At 38.3% G+C, this 7,799-nt stretch overlaps 1 pseudogene; it reads left to right on the top strand.

The window, feature by feature from the left end:
* The first annotated feature begins 499 nt into the window (after positions 1-499).
* Positions 500-1,503, top strand: LOC128014305 (trace amine-associated receptor 13c-like; annotated as a pseudogene).
* Positions 1,504-7,799: the final 6,296 nt, after the last annotated feature.

Below are 7,799 nucleotides of genomic sequence, written 5' to 3'. Positions count from 1 at the left end.
AATTCAAAACAAATGCAGACATTGAGTTTGCTGCATTCTTGGGAACCAGATTTCTGAAAACACCACATACTCAGCTTCTTGCGTAAACAAAGTGCTGTGCTTTGCTTAGGGACTTGCAGCATGACAGAATAAATATATATTTAATTAAATTGTAAAGCAAAATGTTAGAGACCTTTTGGTAAAAAAATTATAAATATATTTGGTTCATTATGAAATTGTGATGGAACAGATTAGACTATTGAGGGTCACCCATCTAGATAATTAATGGGAAAATAATAATTACAAAAAATGTATAGCAGGAATACTTTAAAGGTCCTAAATAAGGTGTTCAAAGATCACATCAGTCACATTAAAGTTGAAAGTGTTGGAGGAAAATAATGTTGTTATGCAGCATCAGTGTGGGCGGTTGATGGGTTGGTCAGTGTGATCACTGACACTTTATAAATGAACGGACAGTAATGAGAGAAGAACAAACTCATAACAGTAGGAGACTCACACATGGTCTATGAGACAGAGGATCATGAGATTCAATACTGCTTTCCTGCTATCAACTCATCATGTATCAAGGGAAAGCACTCCAGACACGAATCCAATATCATGTATATGTTTTTTTCATTGCTGTCAGCATGGACTATATTTCTGAACCTGCTGGTGATCATCTCCATCTCTCACTTCAAGAAGCTTCACACTCCAACCAACCTGCTCATCCCCTCTCTTGCTGTTGCCGACATGCTTGTTGGACTTGTGATGCCCATAGAGGCCATAAAGCTGATTGAGATGTGTTGGTACTTTGGAGACACTTTCTGTGGACTCTATTCAATATTTTTTGCGATGCTTCTCACAGCATCTCTTAGTAATTTAGTTTTAATTGCTGTTGATCGTTATGTGGCTGTTTGTCACCCTTTACAGTACCCACAGAAAATAACCATGACTAAAACAATAATAAGCATCTGTCTGAGCTGGGTCTTCTCCTCAACTTATAGCACTGCCTTTGCAATTAATAATGGTCATTTTGACTTTTCACGCACAACAAATACGTGTTATGGAGAGTGTTCTGTTATGATGGGTTTTGCTTGGAGTGTTACTGATCTGATCATGTGTTTAATTTTTCCTTGTATCCTGATCATATCTTTATATTTGAGAATTTTCTATGTTGTACATCAGCAAGTGAATGTTATAAACACCATGATGAAGGGTGGCAAATGCATAAATGAAGGTTCAGTGAGAAGGAAATCTGAGAGCAAAGCTGCTCTGACATTAGGAATCATTGTCACAGTTTATCTGCTTTGTTGGATTCCATACTATATCTGTTCCATATCGGCAGTTTTTTCCACAACCATTAATTTTTTGATGTGGGTCGTGTATATTAACTCAGGTCTGAATCCTATGGTCTATGCTTTATTTTATCCCTGGTTTAAAAAGACAGTTAAACTAATCTTAACTCTGAAAATATTTCAGCCAGCATCTTCTCTGGTTAATATTTTTACAGAACAGCAATTGTAATTAAACTGATAAAGCCATCATTCTGAGAACAATTTCACAAAAACTATAATTGCCAAAAAAATCATAAAGTTAAATAATCATAATAGGCATAATTTAAACTCCATGCATTTTAATATTATAGCTTGTTTTATTGAATGTCATTGCTTTTTAACAGTTGCCGGTTTTGTCAGAATTTAACAATTAAGTAAATTTATTTTCACACAGTAAGTTTAAGTGACAAAATGTTCAGTTGTGATGCAATAGCTTATTAGGAACATTTTATCACAAATCTTCAATCTAATGGAATAAATTTGATAAAGACAGATATTATGTACTTTATGCTTCACTTTTATCAGTCATGCTGAATCTGTGTTGATATCAAAAACATAATGAAAAAAAGACAGTCAATTAAAACTCTGTGTAAGTGTCATGTCTATTATTGTTGTGGTTCGTCACAAAAAGAAAAATTAAATGGCTTACAGCCTGCTAAGATTAAATCATCTCAAAGCAACTTCAGATTCACCCAAAAGGCATTTAAAGTGTGGGGCTACACACAAAGGTAAATAACAATATTACATATTTTATTCCAACTTTTCAATTAAGCTGAACTAATGTTTAATGTTTCATATAAACTGATGTGAATAAATTAATGTTGTAACTGCGCAACATCACCTCATGTAGGCCGAATTTTTATGATTCAAACAAAGGCTAAAAATTCATGCAAACCATTTTTTTTAATCAAATGCTTTGACTAATTATATAGTTTTGTCAATATACTTTTCCTTTTATTTATTATTTAATTTTGAAAGCTACTTTTGGATTATTTTACTGGACTGTTGGTTACACTTTAAACTGTGGCTCTGATATATATATATATATATATTTATTTTACTTTTTTACTATTATTATTTAACCTTTATTTAACCAGATGATCTCACTGAAATTTAAAACCTCTTTTCCAAGAGATACCTGGCCATAATGGCAGCATATAAACAGCACATAATTACAAATATGATCACCAAGCATATGCACAACAACAAGAGACATTTATTGAATATCCTCAGACACATAAACAAACAACATCAACATCAGACTACTTAAAAGTACAATTTATACCAACCATAGGTTTAAAACAATTTGGTTATTTTAAAAACAGACAACAATATATGGCATCTATTTCCAAGACTTTCATGCGTTGTTTAAATTCACTCAAATAAATCAGAGTTCGCAATTGCAATTCAGACTAGAATGTGTTCCAGGTGGACGGGGCTTCATAACTAAAAGCCTTCTTACCAAGCTCTGTACGAACTGTAGGTACAGATAACATTTTGAGTAAAGCATAATAGTTTTCTCAACATTCAAAACTAGATTAAGCCGATACAGTTGTATATGAACAAGGTTAAAAACAGATTTAGAAATAAGAAAAAGCTTGGTGTAAAGTCGCAGCCTCACAATTAATAATTGTATCGTCAGCATAAAAATGGAAATGAGCCTGAGAAATGCAGTCACACAAGTTATTAATATAAAGAGTAAATAAAATTGGCCTAAGACTGATCCTTGCGGTACACCACAAGGTACACTCAGAGTTTCTGATTTGGAATTGTCAAAATAAACACACTGAGTTCTATCTGCCAATTATTTAGTAAACCAATCAACAATATGGTCAGGAAAACCAACATTTTGTAGCTCTTCCAAAAAAATGTAAAGGTTCACTGTATCAAATGCTTTGGCTAAATCTATAAAAATAGCTACACAAGTGTTCTTGCAGTTCTACCAGAAAGACTCGGGAGATAAAATGTACAAAGCATACATTGACAACACAGCAAGCATTATTATACATTTCTTTGGCGGAAGGCCCCGTCCATAGTTCATAATCCGAGGGTAGCGGACCAGCATTTCCTGCCTGAAGAAGAAGGCAGGGGCACAGCCGAACCCCCTGGAAGGTAAGGACAGGACCATCCTGGTGGTGGTGGGGAGGGTGGAGGTTATCGCGTCGGCATGTGCGAACTCAAACGTGTAAGTATCAATCTTATTTACTGAAGTATGAAAGACGTGATTGGATAATGATTTATTTTATTTTTTAATTAAATATACCACCAGTAACACCACCACCAGTAATCGCATGAAAATTTACCTGATTTGTTACTGGAGAGCTTGCTGAGCTTCGAGTATGTCTTTTTTTTTTTTTTTTTCTCAGGTCTGATGTATGATTCAAATACTGAGGAAGACCATCTGCCTATGATCTTAATAGCTGACGTAGAGATTCCTCGTTCAGCTGCTGTAGTAGCTGCCCAATTCTGAATGAATGGCCGGTATAGAGAGAGGGGGATAGACTGCAGCTTTTGATAACAGTGGTTAAGTGAGTTCTAAAACGAGCCTTGGAAAGGGGTGCTCCGTTAGGTAAAATAAAGAGCGGTGCGTTTATCGGATTATATCTTGAAGGGATTTAGTTTATACAGTAGAGGAGATGGGCCACGATAGGCCAGAGCAGAGATGAGGGCCATGATAGGCCAGAGCAGAGATGGGGGCCGCGATAGGCCAGAGCAGAGATGGGGGCCGCGATAGGCCAGAGCAGAGATGGGGGCCGCGATAGGTTGGAGCAGAGATGGGGGCCACAATAGGCCGGAGCAGTGATGGGGGCCACAATAGGCCAGAGCAGTAATATGGGCCACGAGAGGACGCAGTGGGAACAGCCCCGGCGGGCCACAGAAGATGGAACAGCCCCAATAGGCTTTAGGAAAAGCCTAGCTAGGCCGAGAAAACCATCACTGGCCAATTTTTCGAAGGACATTAAGGTCAAATGAACAAAAGCTGCTTTAGGGTGAGTAATGTGAAGCCTCGTTAGGCCATGTAAAGTGAGGCCCGATGAACTGTGATGTGAAAGCCTTGTGTGTACAGTCGTGGCCAATAGTCCTGAGAATCACTAGCCCTCAAAAGTTTGCTGCTAAACTGCTTTTAGATCCTTGTTTCAGTTGTTTCTGTGATGTACTGAAATATAAATTACAAGCACTTCATACGTTTCAAAGGCCTTTATCGACAATTACATGACATTTATGCAAAGAGTCAGTATTTGCAGTGTTGGCCCTTCTTTTCAGGACCTCTGCAATTCGACTGGGCATGATCTCAATCAACTTCTGGGCTAAATCCTGACTGATAGCAACCCATTCTTTCATAATCACTTCTTGGAGTTTGTAATTGGAACAACTTGCCCGATAGACCACGTGGTAGGAGTTATGCAAGGTGCCACAACAGTGCGTGTAATGTGAAGGCCGCAACAGCCAAGTAATACTGAAGTCAATGGTATGAGAGACAGAATGAACTAACACCGGTAGATGCGCCTTGATTGTAGCTTAAAGTCCGCATAAAATTGAAATTTAGCACATATTGCTAATCTTGATGTAAACAATTAATCATTGTTTGTCTTCGTAATCTTTAATCGAAATCTGAACATTTCCACTCTGTAATGCATAGTTTTTCTGTTGACGACAGTTTGACAGCATGTGCAGAACATCCATATAACACACCCCTCCAGCCATTAGTTTGCTATGAGTGAGACAGAGACCAGAGCGCGAACAAAACCATATAATTAATATTCGGATTAAACTGGAGATATGTCACCACTCTGAAATAAAGTCAGCAGCAACTTCCGTGTCACGTGGACTTTAAGATGCCTGCTGAGCATTGAGCTGAATCTTACCTATAACTCAAATGAAAGGGTCCATATATACATCAGCTTGATAGATCCAGTGTTCATAATAGCGCTAGTCCGAGAGTAAGCCGTGTAAAGATGAGGTGAGAGCAACGGTTCTCTGCATCTGAAGCCATAGAATCCCATTCCAGTACGAAGCATTCAGGAATAGGCGCAAATGAAACAATGACTGAAAAACAGAGATTAAAGCATAGGATTAAGACAACAAATATCTTACATTTACATTTAATCATTTAGCAGACGCTTTTATCCAAAGCGACTTACAAATGAGAACAATAGAAGCAGTCAGGTCAACAAGAGAACAACAACAGTATACAAGTGCCATGACAAGTCTCAGTTAGTCTAGTATAGAACGCACAGCCAAGGTTTTTTTTTTATTTTTATTTTTTCTTTTTTGATCTTAAACAATCGATCTTAAGTGTTCTAGACAAAGAGTATTTTTTTACAGAAATTAATACGAACAACAATCTTTATCATTATAAAATATTGTAGCTTTTATTACAAGCCTTAAAATGCCGCATTACGAAGGAGTTATTCAAAACATTGCATGCAATATGTGACGTGAAGTGAAAAGTGACGTGACATTCAGCTAAGTATGGTGACCCATACTCAGAATTTGTGCTCTGCATTTAACCCATCCGAAGTGCACACACACAGAGCAGTGAACACACACACACACACTGTGAACACACACCCGGAGCAGTGGGCAGCCATTTTTATGCTTCTGCGCCCAGGGAGCAGTTGGGGGTTCGATGCCTTGCTCAAAGGCACCTAAGTCATGGTATTGAAGGTGGAGAGAGAACTGTACATGCACTCCCCCCACCTACAATTCCTGCCGGCCCGGGACTCAAGCTCACAACCTTTCGATTGGGAGTCCGACTCTCTAACCATTAGGCCATGACTTCCCAATATGATCAACATCTTAATTATGCAGTGCGAGTCTGCTAGATAAGCACGAAACGGCCAGTGCTTTATCTTGAACGTATGAGTATAAAACCTTGCAGAATAAAAAATTAATGCCCGGCGCCACAAGTGCATAGAACAAAAATGATACTTATAATGCTGTAGACTGATGAAGTGATGGAGGCGAGATGCCAAAAGAACCTTGATTCAGTCTGCTGGTCCAGAGAGACTTAATTTGTGCAGGTTCACATGAGCGTACAGATGAAAATATTTGTTGATTGAGACCAAAGTCCTTTCAGGTGTTGAGACCCAAGCAGCACTGACGCGACATCTCGGAAAGCCAAAACCGGGTTTTTTTTTTTTTTGCTGCTGCAGGTTGCTATTCCTGTCCGGGGTTTGAGGTGACCCCAATAATGTCATATTTAGCCCCTAGAATATGAATTCTACCGGGAAACCACTTTTGAACGCGATTGGGCTAGTTTTTAGTAGTGATTGGCGGTTTTGAGAAAACCTGGCAACCCTGGAAAGCACACGGAACTCCGCCAATGTTTCACATCCTCTGCCAAGAAAGCCGAAAGCCTGTATATCATCCAACAAGAATGAACACAGATAGTCACCGTGACATCGAGCAAAGCCAACGATCCCGTGTGCATCTTGAGAGGAACGTCCAACTTGCGATAGTTTGCAGGACACAAACTTAACTATAGCAAGTAAATCAATAAACGCGCCAGCTTGAGCAAGGAACAATCGCGTCGGCATCTGCGAACTCAAACATGTGTAAGTACCAATCTTATATACTGAAGTATAAAGACGTGATTGGATAATGATGAAGGTAATTAGTGACGAAGTAACTGGGTCTTCCTGGCAGAACTTAGGCTAAAGCTTTCATTTCATTGCCTCAATAATGTCATTAATGACCTTCATTGCAGCATTAGTAGTACTATGCTGCCTTCAAAACCCTGACTGTATGTCAGACAAAATATGATTGGAAACCAAATACTCTTTTAACTGATCAACAACCAATGTTTCTAACACTTTAGCTAAATCAGTAATTTGGAAATTGGTCTATATTTATCCAAAGACAAGGAATCTCCTCCTTTTAAAAGAGGGAGTGCATATGCCAATTTCCGAATTCTTGGTATCTCATTGTTGACTAGGGTTTGATTCAAAACAATTTCTATTGGTTCTGCAATAAAATAAGCATTTATTCACAAAAAAATAAGGCTCTAAAGTATCAGGGCCAGGAGATTTACTATGGTCCAAAGCAATAAGAGCTGTTTTCACATCAGCAACAGAGAAAGGCAAAGAGTTGACGTTCAAAAAAGGAACCTGCTTAGAAAAAAAGTGCTTATTAAAGCACTCTTAAATTGCAGACTTTTCTGATATGACTGTTTTATCCTTAATAATACATGGAGGTAATTCATTATGACAATTTGAGGTACACACCGTTTTCAGGACTTTCCAGAATTTACAGGGATTGTTTAGGTTTTCCGTTGTGGCTGCTAAATAAAAATCAGATTATGCCTTTTTAATAAGAAATGCACAATGATTATGCAACTGTCTAAAACTGAGCTAGTCTAAATTTGTCCCAGACTGCCTGGCTTTAGCCCAGGCTTGGTTCCTCTGCTAAAGAAGATTAGCCAGCTCCGGGGTAAACCACGCATTTTCACGTCCCTTTACTCTTAACCTCTGAAAGGGAGCATGC

This window comes from Carassius gibelio, chromosome B25 (assembly GCF_023724105.1).
Source record: "Carassius gibelio isolate Cgi1373 ecotype wild population from Czech Republic chromosome B25, carGib1.2-hapl.c, whole genome shotgun sequence".
Classification (NCBI taxonomy): Eukaryota; Metazoa; Chordata; class Actinopteri; order Cypriniformes; family Cyprinidae; genus Carassius; species Carassius gibelio.
This window is presented reverse-complemented; position numbering and strand designations above follow the sequence as displayed.